Genomic DNA, 16,670 nt, shown 5'->3' on the forward strand with positions numbered 1-16,670 from the left:
GTGTTCCTTTTTTAAGATAACATTTGTATGATGCACTTGAGAAAATTTTGCAAAACTTCGGAGAAAATATGTATCTTATTTTATTTTTATTATTTTTAAAATTCTGTATCATCAAATATTTATTGAACACCTGCCTAGAGACTGGCTCGGTTCTATAAGTAGAATGTACAAGCGAATTAAACAAAGCTCAGATGAATGAATATGTTTATAACCCAGCATATGTTACAGTACTGAAGGTTCTGAGCAGACTAAGGAAGATCTCCCATTTTTATCTTAAAACGGCTTATAAGGAATTTTATTATACACATTTACAGTAGACATGTTAATATCACTTAAATATACATAATACTTAGGGAAAATAAATTTTGCTTTTAGTTCGTATTAGAAATAAACACAAGTGTGAGAAAAAAAAATGTGATTTAAAACTACATAGGTGGCCTAGATCAGGGGTTGGCAAACTTTTTCTGAAAAGCCCAGATAGTAAATATTTGTGGTCGTGTGGACCATATGGCTTCTGTTTCCACTCTTTCCTGCTGCAGCTCAGCCACTGAGCACGGAGTGGCTGGATGTGGCATATAAATGAAAGGCTGTGGCTGTCACCCAATAAAACTTTATTTATAAAACTAGGCAGCAGGTAGGAGTTTGCTGAGCCCTGGTGTAGGTCATCGTTTCTTTTATTTTTTAATTTTTTTTTCTAAATCCTAAATGAGAACATGTACCTGCTTCCCCCACACACACAGGGTCATCCAGATGTAAAAAGTTGGACTTTAAATAAGTATATACACACACTCACGTATGTGCATGCACATACATCTGTGCATCCAAGTGAGTTTCAGGTACTTCAGGGTAGTCGCCTTAGAGGATTGCATAGTTCTGAAAATGTTGCCATTGCTCAGAGATAATTTGAAAGTCTTATGATTTTCCTTCAAACACTTTGACTTAGGTGGCCATTTTTCATCCTTCCTTAGAGGTGATCTTATATTCAGAATGTGTGCATTCAGGCTATCATATATATATATATACTCTCAGAATATTTCTTATATTTATCTTTTTAAAAGATTTTATTTACTTACTCATGAGAAGACAGAGAGAGAGAGAGAGAGAGAGAGAGGCAGAGACACAGGCAGAGGGAGAAGCAGGCTCCATGAAGGGAGCCTGATGTAGGACTCGATCCCGGGACCCCAGGACCACGCCCTGGGCCGAAAGCAGGAGCTAAACTGCTGAGCCACCTGGGGATCCCCTATTTCTTATATTTAAAAAGAGCCACCACGTTTAAAAACTGAACCTGGCCATAAGATGGGCGATCCTTCTTTGTTGCTTCCTTTCATGTATCTGAACACATTTACCAATGACTTTTTTTTTTTTTTGGTACTGTGTGTTACCATGTGCTCCCATGTCAATGAGATCAAGATGAATAGACAATGAGATAAAAGATGGCCATTTTAGCACACTTTATTAAAATAAGTTTGAACAAATTTCTCTTGGAGCAAAGATGAAGGAGCAACTTTTTTCTTCCAGCAGAGTCAGGAAATAAGTGAATTGGGGACGATGATGGTTGTGATAGAGAGAAGGGCAGAGTGAGGGCCTTTGAGAAGAAGGGACGCTGTGCCAAGTGAGGGCATGGTAGCCGAGAACCAGTTTCTGAGACCCTTGTGGATAATAATCCGCAGCAATAACTGTGCAAAGGTTGAGCCCATGCAGGAGAAGAGGATAGACGATATTTGAGAGCCATTCCAGAAGTAGCTACCAAAGACATGCTGTAATCGTGAATTAAATTACTGAAAATGATTTTTGTCTACTTCATTACTGAGCTTTCTCAGTAATCTGATAATCATCCTGAACAAGAGCCACATTTTTTAATAAGCACATTACTTTGTAGTTATGTGGGTTTGGAAGGAAAGTCCTCCTTTTGACAGGTTTAAAAAAAGATCTACTTCAAGCTTTTGTAGTCAGTTGGGTACGCTTGGTATGTATACATGTAACTGTGTTTATTTCTGAGCAATAATCCAGGTTGAAATAAAAAATGATACCAAATGGCCATTAGTTTATCAATTAGCAAGCAAGTGGATGTGTCTGTATTGATTGAAGCTTAGGCTCTTAATGTTCTTAGACTCTTAATGTTTCTTGGCTTTAGGGGGGAAAAAGATCCCAAACTTTAAATGATCCAAAACAGTTACTTAGAGTATCATTTTTCCCCAAACACACACCGCGCTAAGCACCCAAATATGAGGAGTCGTGTTTAATAGGACTTAAGTTGCATGGATTTTCATTTTGTGGGGCCGAATCATTACTCTTGAAACCTGTTAAACCATAAAAGAGATGAATTAAAGTGAGCTCAAATTCTGGCCCCCACTGACTCTGCCACCACGTTATGCCCCTCGATTTTGCGGATTGTACTTGAGCTCAGTACGGGGTGACATTTGAGCAGAGCCCCCAGCTTGCTTTATTTTATTTTATTTTATTTTATTTTATTTTATTTTATTTTATTTTTTATTTTGTTTTGTTTTGTTTTATTTTTTATTTTATTTTATTTATTTTATTATTTTATATTATTTTATTTTATTTTTTATTTTATTTTATTTTATTTATTTTATTTATTTTATTTTATTTATTTTATTTATTTTATTTTATTTTTTGTTTTGTTTTATTTTATTTTATTATTTTATATTATTTTATTTTATTTTATTTTATTTTATTTATTTATTTATTTATTTTATTTTATTTATTTTATATTTTATTTCTCCCCAGTTTTATTAAGCCTTGCATGTCCTTCCGTTCTCTTAGAGCTGTACATTTAGGTCCACTTGCACTTGTGAAGCCTTTGTTGTTGTTGTTTTTATGGGAAGATACAACGACATAACGTGTACTTTAAATCAAGAAATGCGATTTTCATAGTAAGTATGTCCTGGAGACTGCTTTATTGTCTGTTTTAACAAAGATTATCTCTTTTTTCCCTTGTAGATCATACTAAAGAGGAAAGGACAGTGTGCTTGGTTAGAGTAAAGGACGAGGTCATTAGCCATATTGTATATACCGTCAAGCAACACACACAAAAACCCCTCAGCCACAAGACATCCACATATTGCATGTTACCCAGAAGAAAAGACAACATGGAAATCCACTGCACACTGTTGCCTATACACTTTGTACATTTAATTGATATTTGTGCTGAGGTGATACTCCTGTCTAAAAGAACAACATTGTCTTTCTTTTCTAGCACAGAGTTATGCATTAAAACATGCATACCTAATTCGTTTCCTATCTATTCATGCCATCTGGAAAAGACAGACTATGGTGTAACCATGATTCTATTATGTATTGGTACGTCTGTAGACCAAGATATAATTTTTTAAAAATAAGTTTATTTCTTTCAAGGTTTACAAATAACAAAGGTGCACCTTGTATTTAAAATTGCCATTATAGATGAGAGCGTGCATGCACAGTCATTTTTGTTTAAGAGTAATATTTTTAATGTAATAGATTTTAAGATGTGGTGAGGGAGGGATCTGACAGAGATGAATGTGCCAAGCAAAACCACAACTGTGTATCTTTTAAAGCACATCATGGCTTTAAGTACCATGTTGTTAAGGATTCTCATGAAGTGCCATAGACTGTACATCAAATTAGAGTATTATTTCTTCAGTGTTATTGTTTTCAGAGCCACATTTTGTTGCTTATTTGCTAGTACTAATCAGTCAAAGGGCACCATTCTTTTTTTTCTTTTTCTTTCTTTTTCTTTATCATTTTTTTTTTTTTGGAAACCAAAGCTGTCTCAGAAATGGCCAATTTAACTCTACGGTAACAATAGACAGCACAACACAAACTCTCGATACAGATAAACTCACACATACTGGAGATATATATAATAGATATATATATAAAATTATTTTAATGCATTGTAGTGTAATATTTATGCATACTATACTGTATAACATGTTATTCAAAAGGGATATGCCATTTCTGAGACACGATAACAAAAGAAAAATGTTTGAGGAAATTATTTTGCTTCTATTTATAGCTCTGTCAAAAGTCAAAAGACTATAAATGCTTTGCAAAAATGGTTTCACATTTGCTTAAATGCTTCATCACAGTCACATTTAAAATAGTGACTCTAAACAAAGAAGAAAGCAGCACTGTCATCAGATGCATGATAAACCAAAATATGAAAATGGGAAATGTTTAATTAACCTAGTAATTGGGTGGGTTAAGTACATGGGTGAATTTTATATGTGATTTGTTTTGTTTTGTTTTGTTCAGATTAACTGCTTATAGCCTTAGAAAGCCTTTTACAAAATTAAAAAAAAAATAGATGTGCATTCAGTTTTTAAGAATGGATTCATCCAAAGGAATTCCTTTTTTGTGGTTTGGATGTTGCAGCTAGTAAAGGATATTTTTGCTCTGTTCAGCAGTTCTAAAAATTGCTGAAGTAGGGGCCAGGTCACTGGTAGTTATAGTATGGAATGGGAGAAGCGAAAGTTCAGTTATAGAACTTTCCATACTTCCAAGTTTACTGCAAGTTTTTATGCTTGAGAGAGATGCTTTCTAATATAAGACTGATGTGTTGATTTTACTGATTGTACTGTACATCTATTAAAGCCTTAGATTATTACATTACGGGTTGGAACCCATACCAATGTAATTTCAATCATGTTAAGAGAGTAATGGTGACTTCACATGTTATTGTAGTTAGTTACATTATAGAATATTACTTATTTTTCTTGTTAAAATGTAGTTTTTCATTTCCTACATTTATTAGATTTCATTTTCTATTAACAATTGAATACCATTTCAGTTTATAGACTATTGTTTTATTAGATTTTACCGATGAATTTTTCAAAATACAAAAAAAAAATTAAAGTAGTTTTTCCTTCATAACATACTCAGTTTTAAATTACATGTAGTGTCATACGAATATTCGTATTATTGTTAACTAAATGATTTATATTTTACTGATTTAATATTAAAGTGTAAGAATGTCAGTCATTGTTAGTTCTTGTCTAGTTTTCATTAAAAAGAACAAAGATCTTTTATATGGATATCTTATAAATATATAATCATTGCTAAGTAAGAAGTTAAGTTGTTGCTATCGCAACAATCCTGGCAGACAATTGAGTAATATTTTGATGATTTATTTTGTTTGTAATTAGTTATTATAAGAAGATCTAGATCCTAGATATTAGAATAAAATTTATTTTCTACTGTATCCATTTCAAATGTTAAAGTATTGTTTAATATTTTTGAAATCCCTGAATATCAGGCCTTGTTATAAATAAGCTGCATAATCAATAAATAGAACAAGGGACTTTTTGTTGATAATCCAAATACTCAAAGTTTACGTAATGAGAATTATAGCGCGTGTGCAAACTCTTGAGGGTTGATTATGCTGCAATTTAGCATGTTGGAACGTCTAGAGAGAAGGTTGACTTTTTGCACTTCTGTATATAGTCAAAAGAGAGAAACCTGTATAATAGTAAGATCTTATTTTGAATAAAAACGTCTATAATTACAAGGAGTTTTGTTAAGGCTAATAAAATGACAGACTGAGCAAAATTGCTTGCAAAAGTGGCACAGAGTTAGCACTCCATACCCCTTCAAACATGTTGCTTTGCTTTATTGTGGACAGCTTGTAGTTTGCCAGGATTTTTTCAGCTGGAAAGATATGCCATCCTTCCGAGATCTCATGACTGACAAAAACTCCATTGGGCCAAATCTGCCTGAAGATCATTACCAAAAATAGCAGGTACTTCAACCATTAAGGTGAAATCATGGATCAGATATTCCGTACATTTTTCAAAACTACTGCATGTTTAAAACTTCAACGGAAAAAAAAAAAAAGCAAGAGAGAAAGAACTATACTAAGGACATATATTATACAAATCAGTTTCTGCCAATTTCAGTGGTTTATTGTTCACAAAAAAAAAAAATCTTCAAAACAAGTATTGACTTTCACAAAATTTAAACCATAAACAGGCAAACCAAACAGCACACCGTAGCTATAGTTGTTATGTGATTGTTTTTTAATTGCCGTAGGATCCTGTTCTTTCAGCAGGTGAAAAAATAAAACACAGTTCAAATTTCACGGTTTTAATTTTCAACTCGAGCACTCAAAAAAGCAAATGTGATAATGGGCACTCGTTTAATGAATTAGTGTATCCAGCCTTCACTCCAGCTGGTTATCATGTTGCACTTATCCGCAACCCTACAGCCTTCATCTGCTGAAAGGACAGATGTGCTTGGTTTTACTATTATGTAATCACAACTTACTTTCTGCTTGTAGTTGCTTAAAATTATGTATTTTGTCTTGGGCTGCAATTTGTTTTATGCTTATTTTATTATTACTGCGATAGTTGACTTTGCTGTATGGAAAAATAAAGTGAAATTGCCCTAATAAAACTTCTCTTTCTTAAGTATATTTGTGTATCTGAGACTGGAGAGTAAATTATTTTTTTGCGCGTTTCGAGTATCCGTGCCTGCCTGTCTTTCGGACCGTATTGATAGGAAAATTCATTATCTGGTTTTAACTGATTGTGAGGAAGACATTCGCTATTTTTCTCACTAATTCTCCTTTGGTACTAAGAGTGAGAATCTGGATCGTGTGACGTGTTGCCCGGTATTTTCTGAAAAGTCTTGCCCACCCCTTGCATGATGCTCTTATATGCTCTCCAATATTATTTTGAGCAAAAGGGCGGGGGGGATTCTCTTCTATCAGTTCCAGAGCCACTGTCTTTGTGGCAAAGAGCTGTTTTGCGTTGGACTTCCCCAGGAGGCTAAGCCTGCAAGCCTGGCCATCTAAGGGAACATTTCAGTAATGAAATAATCATTGATTCAGGGGATCAAAGAGGTCACACACACAGCTGAGCCAGGCCGTGCCGTCACTTGTGTGTATGTGTGTGTGTGTGTGTTTGAATTTTTTAAACAATGACTTAAAATTTTGGTTGAAATGAAGGTGTAGGGCCCCATATACCTTTGCATTTTGCCATTTCCACTAAGAGCCAGCGAAAGCCAAAGTTCCCGTATGAGGAAATTGGCTCATTTGTTCATTCAGGGCCATTTTAGGTGATGGCCAGTTCATATTTGGCCAAAGGCTGCAAATGCTCCTTTGTAGATCTTGGGGGGGGGGGGGGGTTGCAAGTTGTTTTGTTTCTCTAAAACTTACTGCGATGAAAGTAAGTATATTATTCATAATTAATACAATTGTGTTACTATTTGAGTTCTAGAGAACGTTTCTGTTATTCTCAGTGGACCCAACTATTCCAGGGCCACTGAACAAAACATAGAGTAGCTGGCCTGGAGAGAAGTATCTACAGCAGGAGTTTGCAATCTTGGGTGACATCCAACTCTCTCCAATAGTCGTAAGTATTTTGGGTATCTTTGAACTGAAAACGGATTATAGTAAACGAACAGCCATTGTCACATTTTAAATTCTTTAAGCGATCCTGTATTCTATTAATCACAACAGAAAAAGGTTGTTTCCTATATTCCTTTTCCAGACAGCACTTACTGTCCCAGGGGAGCTATTAGTGTGGGGACCACCAGGGGTCCTCAGCTCGCAGGAGGGGACCCCACCTGAGACGTCATTAGTTTCTTATCTGGGGAGCAAAATCACCTGCTAGAGCTGTGCTTTCCTTACAGGCCCTTGACACTCACGAGTTCTCACTTGGGAATTCCTGCGGAGGTCAGGGACGTGTGGCCATCTAGGATGTCACTGGGGCACACCCTGAACGGAGCTTCCTTCGCCCAACCTGTGGGACGCTCAGCAGCAGGATTTTGTGACTTTTCTACTCGCTTTCACTCCCTTCTCGAATGAGTCTGGGGCAGCACCCTAATCTCGAGGTGCTCTGTGTTCTGGAGAGTCTAGGGTGCTGTCCTGTTACTCGAGGATTTGGAAACTTTTGAAAGCCTGGAAGGTCTGGGCTTTAAATGTTTAAAGTCTACTGTATTGACATCACCGAGAGGTCCAAAACTGTCAAACAGAGAGATTTAAATGTCAAGCGATGTTTTGAGTTCTCTTGATCTGTCAGGACAACACTGGGCCTCCTTGAAATGGCTTTGAGGCGGCACTGGCCCAGCCACCAGCTCGTCATTCTTGCTGTTGGTCCCAACCATCCCCAGAAGGGGCCTTGGCCCCAGCAGCACTTGGGGCGGGTGGTAAATCTGGAAGCTTCCTTAGCCTGTGGCGGCGTGAGGCCACACTGGGCCACAGCTCTCCCTTTCCCAAGTCCCCAGGACTTGGACAGTAGGTTCTCCCAAAGGTCTGGTGTGCTCTGAACCCCAGAAGAATGAAATCCAGATGTGTGCTGGGCCTGACCTGGGCCTGGGGCTTGGGAGCTCTCCTTGTCCCCAGCACTACTGCCATGCTCCTCAAAGTCACCGGCACCTGCCGGGGAGGCCTGTCACCCTCAGGTGCTCTGTCTTAACCCGGCCCCCGTCAAGCGTCCCAGGCAACCAAGGGCAGGTCCTGCCCTGTGTGCCTTCTGAGGAACCTGACCCCCCTCATTTCAATCCCTTTTTTTTGTTGTTGTTGTAAGGACTTTTTCTTTGTTCATCCAATTTTTTTTTTCTTTTGCCAATTAGATGTTGGGAACTAAAAGGAAACATAGCCTGGTCTTGAATTTACCATTTTAGAAAAAGAAAAAAATAGCAGCAGGTAAGAACACAGATTAAATCTGTTCCCACTACTGATCTGATCAAGGTCTTTCAGAAACGATTTCCTGAAGCCAGAGTGATCAGTCGCTCTCTCCCTAACTGGGCTTCAATAACGACAAAGCATAGACTTACTTTTTCGACAGAAAACCAACCAGGAGCTTTATTCAGGGTGGTTGGAAGCCCCTGGGTTGTTATGTTAGCTCTAAAAGTCCCACTGGCCTCTTGGCGGAGCTGGGGGTGTGGAATCCCTGACCTCAGAGCCTGCGAGAGCTCGGTGGCCGGCTTCGGCTCAGCTTCAGGTGGGCCTGCATGATTCCACCTGCCGGGCACGGTCTGGCTGGAGGGAGCTTGTAGCCCATGCAAACACTTCCTGGGCCTCGGCCGTGTTAGGTCTCCTTGGACCTAAAAAAGCAGCCATGGAAGGAAACATCTCCATAGGAGGGTCCTGCCTCTGTGTGACTCCTCAGGCCCAAGTTTATTAAATCCGTTTTGGCCCTAGATACACAGTTCTGGGGAGGGAGTTAGGTCCTGAGTCCTGCCCCCCACCCCCAAATTGCAACTGAAATGCAGTTGCCTGGACAAGGAGAGCTACAACCAAGATTGCCCATGCAGACAGCATAGGGTCACAGGCCAACATCGAGTTCGTCATAGACTTCGACACCAGCAGCCACGGTGGCTCTGAAGGTCTAGAAATAAGCGAGCATTGGGCAGAAGTACATCCTTGAAATTTGGGGCAATGACGTGCCAGGGAGCCAAAAATTTATAGCCAAGCAGCTCTCCAAAGCCCACTTAGAATGGCCCACAGTCCACTAGTCTGGAAGGAATTACAAGCCTCTTGCCTGAAGTCCTATAGTGAGAAAGTTAAGCAGAAAACCTAGACCCCCCCTCTCCTTCCTCCGTCCCTCCCTCCCTCACCCCCTCCTCCCTGAAGCCCCAGTATCTAGGGTGACTTTCGGTTCAGGACGAAAGAGGAGCTGGAGGCCTGCGGCAGAGGCTGAGCAAAAGAAGCCACAGTAATTGGCATCTAACAAACCAACAGTCAAAAAATCTGGGCCCTGAATGGGGTCTCAGGAACAGAGAGCACCTTAGTGTATGTTCCCTCGGGCCCCCTTTTTGTCGCAAGGCAACCAGTTCCCTGTTGTGAACTTAGGGGGGCGGCCCTAAAGAGCACTGGAAGTAGTGACATCTGGGGTGGGGGGAGGCTAAGGAACCGGGGTCTTTTGCATGGTAAAGACAGGTACCCCCCAGGGAGACCAGTACCACCGATGCCGGTAGGAAACAAACCACGTAGGAAGAGATTAGAACCTCCTATGATGTTTTTTAAGACGTGTGTTGAAAATGTCCTTAAATTCACAGAAATCCAAGCTCCACATTAGAAATGACCATACTACGGTGGTTGAGATCAAGGGCTCTGGGACCAGATCCCCAATTCATCTCTCAAACCCTTCAACCCTTTGCGGTCCCTTCCTTCTCCGTGACTCAGTTTCCACCCTAGTGAGACGGATACCCTAACAGGAATACTCACCTCGCGGGGTCAGGGAGTGGTTCCCAGGCCTTGCTGCGGTTGGGAATTATCTGACGGATTTTTTAAAAAGTGCTGATGCTCGGTCCCTACCCCCCGGGACCTTCTGATCCGGTTGCCGTGGAGGCAACTCTTGGGTGAATCTGCGCAAGGTGCTTGGAGCAGGGCCTGGGAACCACTGGGCACCTGTTACCTGCCACGGCTCTTCTCCCGCCCTTTCGCAGACCCCCTTTGGCCGCCAGCTCGGGGTTTCGGTGACACTTCCCTTTGCAAGGAGCCAGGTGTGCACCCTGTCGATCTGTGCTACCTGCGGTTCCTTCCCTGTTGAGTCGGGAAGCCTCCTCTCCCCCGCTGTGCCTTCCCCTCGGCCCCTGCTCCTTTCTGCACGTGAACGTCCCCAAGACAGAATCAGGTACTTTTTTGACTCAGCTCGAAAACTTGTCTTCCATTTTCCAGCACGACAGGACCCGCAGATCATCATCCCCACGTCAGGTCAGCCCGAAGGTGACAGTTTGGACGTGTCTCGGCTTAAGTATTATTTGAATTTTCCCGCCTCTAAATTGGGCCTGAGAGTACTTGCAGGCCCAAGAAGGGATGCCTTAATCATCACTTAAGAAATGTGCCTTTAGACAACGTGTTCCTAATATGTGTTATGTTTATCAAGAGAATCTTTCCAGATCGTTTTTTTGTCACAGGCTTATTTTAGATGCTGACGTTAGTGTGAACTAAGCTCTAGAAACTGTAGTGAGGCTCGAACTATGTGCCAGGCACTGCGCTAGGCTCGCAGGGACCCATGCAGGGCCTCAGGCTCACAGTGTAATGACTAACGCAGGCGTCTAGGACCCCGAATACAGCCCAGGCCGTTAGTTCCCACCTCCCACAAGTCTCCCAAGCTCTCTAACTGCATCACAAAGTAATTGAGAATAGCATTAAATGAAAACGACGCTCCTTTTGAATATAGTAATACGACTACCCTGCTCATTGCCCAAACCATTTTACCCTTAAGAAGTAATCTGGATATTGAAAAAAAAAATATGTGTGATTACGTTAATGACAGCATATTTTTGTAATGAAGTCTTTGTTTCAATCGTTAGAAAACGACTAAGTAATGTATAATGGAGTGTTATGTATTTAAAAAGCATTTTTTCAAAACCGATTTGATTACATGGGTAAGTAATTTTAGTGGTAGGATTATAGGAGGCTCTTTAAATTTTCTGGGTTTTAAAATCTAATTGTTTTCGTAAACATTTGTTACTTTTGATTTAAATTACTTCCTTTATTTTTCCTTTATTTCTTTCCTTTGAGTCACTTACGTTGCTCCTTAGACCATCCGCCCCTGTAAGTGACTGAGTTTACTCAATCCAGAATATTAACGCGTCCTCTAAAACGTGCACTTTAACTATCACTGTTAGTTGAAAATTCTATAAAATACCTTGCCACGTCAGTAAAATAGGTATGTTGCTTTGGGGAAGAATCGGAAAAGGATTTTGATAAATAAAACTCCTCTCAGTATCATCTTGGGGTCACCATTCTCTAAAACCCTACCTCGTTTCTGGGATGCCATCACTCTCAATTTATGTCCTATTTATAGCACAGTTTTCCATTTTAAATTTTTTAAAGATTTTTTAAATTTATTCATGGGAGACACATGAGAGACACAGACACAAAGAGAGAGACGGATTAATCTATTTGTTTAATAGGTAGGTATCTCCTCACCCTCCTGCCCTCCAAAAGACACCCTGGTTCATCAAAACTGGTGAATCTATACTTTTATTGAAAAAGACGACTAAGTATATCTTAGGCCATATATACTTATGGGAAATCTGCTGGCAGGCCAACTGCATTAACCGGGGAGATGAGGACAAGTCACTGCTCTCCAGGGAGGTGGCATTCGAGCAGACCTGAAAGGAGGGAAGGAGGCCTAGCATTCCTCACCTGGGCCGCACACCTTTTGCAGACTCATCCTTTGGGCTCCATGAAATGCCCCCGCCCCCAGAAGCATTCTTTTCTTCCCTCCTGATGCCACGAAGCAAGCACTCTTTGTTTCTAGCTCTATCTTTGCAGGGCTGATTGCTCTTACCTCCGTCTGCATCCCTATTTTATCCTCCCTGACGGGGCAGGTGGATCATTTTTCATGCATCGGAATCTCCCCGGAGAAGATTCACAATCCTCTCGTCCTCTCTTACCAGGAGGGGAAGAACAAGTTTTAGTCCCCTCCGGCCGGCCCCCGGTGCACCGTACCAAGTTCTGCAAGGAGCAAGCCCTGGGTGAACGTGGGTTTGCTTGGATTTTAATTAAATCGTTCTCCTCGCTGCAGTTGACAGTGCGGCTCTGGAACATTCTATCGGATGCTGCTTTTTCAGGCCCTGAAAACAACTCAACCTCTGAGAATCTAGAAAGATAGAGAGGATCTCAGTGCTTTCGATTTTTTGAGACCCAGTCTGGCGACAAGAAGGGGTGGGTTCTTTCCAATCCCACAGCCCACTCTGACCCTCTCACCGTGCCACCCAGTAGAGGCATTTAGAGTGTGTTTAATGAAACTTCCTTCCTTCTTGAGTAAAAGCTGTGATTACCAAACTCAGTATCTGGGGAGAGGAGGATGTAGGAAGGGGTATTGTGGGATGTGTGCTATACCTTAGGGACAGATCCTTACGAGGAGTCTGTCTGTGGTGAGAGAACCAACCTTTATGGTATTTTTACCTCCTTTCAAAGATTTCTAAGTCTGAGACTGAGAGTCTGTGGCCTTGCATGCAAATGTCTTTCCCTCTCATCTGCTGAACTGTTTTTATTTATATATTCCTTTTCCCAGGCACCTCTAGCCTGTGTTAATTAGCATCAACAGCGGAGCAGAGGAGGCACACAAGCCACTTATTTGTGAACAAATTATAAGAATTGCAGCAGAAATTGATTTCTACAGAAGATACGCCTACAGTCTGAGTGCGTGTTAATATATTTATCTTGTTTCAATTAGTTGGTTTCTTTTTCTTCCTTCCCGTCCCCTTCATATTATTTCACAAGGCTCTGAGCTCTGATCATAATTTTCATCTCCTCAGCTCCCAGCAGAACCCTCCTAAGAAAAGGTATATTGGACGATTATTTCATCTGATGGGACTTGAAAGGGTCTGGGAAACCCGACTCCATCCCCCTACAAACAATTTTCCCACCTGTTCACTGCTCATTAACAGCCCGTGAATAAGAGATAAAATTTTCCATTTTACAGTTAATGAGATCTCAATGCTTTAGGAGGCTTCGTGGGAAAATGACTTCAATTCTTTCTTCTGTCTCTCTCTCCATCCTTCTCTCCCACCCTGTCTTCACCTTTTTTTTTTTTCCCCTGTTCTCTCTTCTGTAAGAATGTAAAGAATGCTAATCTGGGCGGTGCACTGTGGTAGACACTGAGGATGATACATTTAATCTGAATCAGTCTTTGTGCTCCAAGAACACAAAGAAATGTTGGAAAGACGGATGTCAACAAATAACCACAATTCAAACTGATCATTTAAATCCCAGAAGACTATGCAAACTGCAATGGAAAAGATAGAGAACCATCCCTGATTCCTAAGGAGCAATGGGGAAGAAAGAGCCAGAAGATGATGGGTCTACGGAACACAGATCATCCCAACTTTACAGTTTTCCCATGTCATGCAACTTTCTAAAAGCTTTATCACACTTATCCAATAAAGAAAAAATATATATATATATACAAGGAAAGTATTATTTGCCTTCCAGAGTCGCACAATATCCAGTCCTTCAGTGTGTTAAGTCAAAGATGTGATCATCGCCTGAGTTTTTTGGTGCCCCCAAATCTGTTAATCCTGTTTCTTTAACCTGAGTTGATCGATGTGTCAGCAGAATGTGGGCATCTTTTTAAGTTAATCTGACTTGCCAATATCGAGTGCATCCCCACCGTGTACCTGGATAAGTGGTTACAATATTTTGAGACAGACATAAAAAAAAAAAAAAAGATATTAAAATGCTTACTCATTACATTAAAAAAAAAAAAACAACCTCCAAAGGACAGGACTTATTTACTAATCTTATTTCAAGCATGACTATTTAGGGGTGAGTGAGTACACTAGGTCACTACCACGTTTTGACCTCAATTTAATCATTATACCCACATTTTAATTTTTCCTCCAGCCTTGTTATCCATGGAAAATGGACTGATCCTAATTTGATATTACTTTTCTTCTCTGGCTGACCCTGTGGGTGGAGGTTCCCCATGATTGTGAGATGAAAAAACTCTGGGAGGCTGCTGCTTCACCTTATTAATTTCCAAATTGCAAACCACTTGTCGTCCCATAATTGCAAAACCCTTGAACAAACTAATCGATTCTCTTTATTCTGAGAGTTTCGAAAGATGGCAAATTAACGAATCACTAGAGTCTAACACTTTCAGCTGAAGAACAAATATTTATCAAAGGATTGCTCTGGGCTACGTGCGTGCTTACAGAGTTGCACGCCTCTCTCCTGCCCTGGTGGAGGTCATGGTTCAGGTGAGGAAAAAGGTACCAAGGCTTAACATATAGGACCTAGAAGCATGTAGGGGATGAGGTTATTGGTGGGGTCCAGCACTAAATCTAGCTTCAGGTGGTGTGGGAAGCTCTCCTGGAGGGGGTGCCAAGCAGGTAAGCCATAATATCTGGGGAGGGATGAGGGAAGGGCATCCCAGGAGGAAGAGGCCACTGTAACTAAACACAGAGGAAGTGAGTATGAGACATTCATGTCATTATTGCCTAAAATGCAAGGTAAATGGGAAAGCTGGAGAGGCTGGAATGGGATCACGAAGACACGGAGACCTCAAGAGTCTCAGTAAAGACTTTGTGCTTTCAGAGGCCAGATGGAATATTCTGGTTGCCACTGGCAAGAGGATCTGTGAAAGCCAAACTAGAAACAGGAAAACCAGTTCTTGGTTATGAGACATCACTGTCAGGATTAAGATCCTGAGCAGTCTGGGCCAGGATGGATGAAACATGCAAAAAAACATTCTTACTGGGGACAAAGTGGGAGAAAGTGGGAAGGACCATTTGACACTGTGAAGGGAAGAGGGCGAGGAGGAGAGGGTCCAAAGGGCTCAGGCTCCAGCACAGTTCCAGGAGACTTTCAGCCAGGCCACCAGAGACTCCAAGCCCAAGCAGCCTGTTAAAGAAGCCATGAATTTTGCTATTTGGTGTCTGCATTTTGCATGGGAGGGTAAGGGGTAGTGAGGGAGAGAGGGGCTTCATTTTCCTATTTGGTGGGGGTGAGGTTGAGCATGGGGAGCCTGGTCAGAAGGTAGCAGGAGGGCCACCTTCTGGTAGGTAGAGTGATGGGCCCTTGTACTGGGACTGGGCTGTAGAAGGGCTGCCACAAGGCCTGCTGGGAAGGAGAAATGGGCAAGATCACCGCACTCTTCAGAAACGTCAAGGCGCCAATCAAGCCAGGTGAGTCCAGAGAGGCCATCCCCATCCTCAGGGTGGTCTTAAAGCTGGGACGGCCCACACACAGAGTCCATGGAGCTGGTGAAGAAGCACACAGCCCAGGAGCTCGGAGACTGCCATGTGCAAGAAAATGCTGCCTAACCCCCCAGCCCATGGCCAGTCAAGTGTCCTGGAAAGGGTTCCTGGTCCATCCCATGGAGCACTGCAATTGCCCTGGGAGGTGTGGCTCTCTCCGTTGTCATTGCTTCCAGGAATGAATTGCCCAGGTAGCTGCCACTGCCTCCACACTGTGGGCCCTACCCTAGGCTCCCTAACTCCCCGAGGCTCCCTGTCCACTGCCTTCACATACCTAGCCCTCACCTCTGCATCGGGGCAGCAAGGTTTGGGGTTTGTGTGGCCCAGTGAGCAGGAGGGATTGAGGTCCCATAAGAGGAAAGTGAGGCAGATCCAGGACCTCTTGTCCAGCCTGGAGACGGAGTGGTCCCCCATTCCTCCAGACCCAATTCCCATTCCCACCTCCCTAGGCTGGTCTCAGTAGGACTACCGTACAGTGTAGCAATCCTACTTCTGGGTATTTATCTGAGGGAAATGAAAGATATCTGCATCCTCATGTTCATTGAAGCATTTTTACAATGACTAAGACATTAGACATTAGACATCTAGACAACCTAGATGTTCAGAGATGGATGAATGGATAATGAGAGAGAGGAGGATAGAATATTATTCAAGCATGAGACAGAATGAAGTCCTGCCATTTGTGACAATACAGATCATAGATGGGCCTATGGACCTCGAGGACATTATACCAGGTGAAATAAGTCAAACAGAGAAAGAAAAATACCATATGACCTCACTTATATATGGACTCTAAAACCAAAACAAAACAGAACTCATAGATACAGAGAACAGATTGGTAGTTGGGTGGGCAAAATGAGTGAAGGTGGCCGAAAGATATAAACTTCCAGCCATAGAATAAATAAATCTTGGGGATACGATGTACAACACAGTGACTATAGTTAATATAGTTGAGAGTGGATCTTGAAGGTTCTTATAACAAGAAAAAAGATAATTCCGTGTGGTGA

The 16,670-nt window shown here is 41.4% G+C and overlaps 1 protein-coding gene across 22 annotated transcripts in view; it reads left to right on the top strand.

Moving 5' to 3' along the window:
* The window catches only part of MBNL1 (muscleblind like splicing regulator 1), a 204,352-nt gene extending 197,942 nt beyond the window's left edge, over positions 1 to 6,410 (top strand). For all 22 annotated transcript variants that reach the window (XM_041733862.1, XM_041733880.1, XM_041733878.1 and 19 more), the window contains one exon: positions 2,962 to 6,410. The gene's annotated coding sequence lies outside the window, so the exon portion shown is untranslated. The remainder of the gene's footprint in view (positions 1 to 2,961) is intronic.
* Positions 6,411 to 16,670: the final 10,260 nt, after the last annotated feature.

This window comes from Vulpes lagopus, chromosome 19 (assembly GCF_018345385.1).
Source record: "Vulpes lagopus strain Blue_001 chromosome 19, ASM1834538v1, whole genome shotgun sequence".
Lineage (NCBI taxonomy): Eukaryota > Metazoa > Chordata > Mammalia > Carnivora > Canidae > Vulpes > Vulpes lagopus.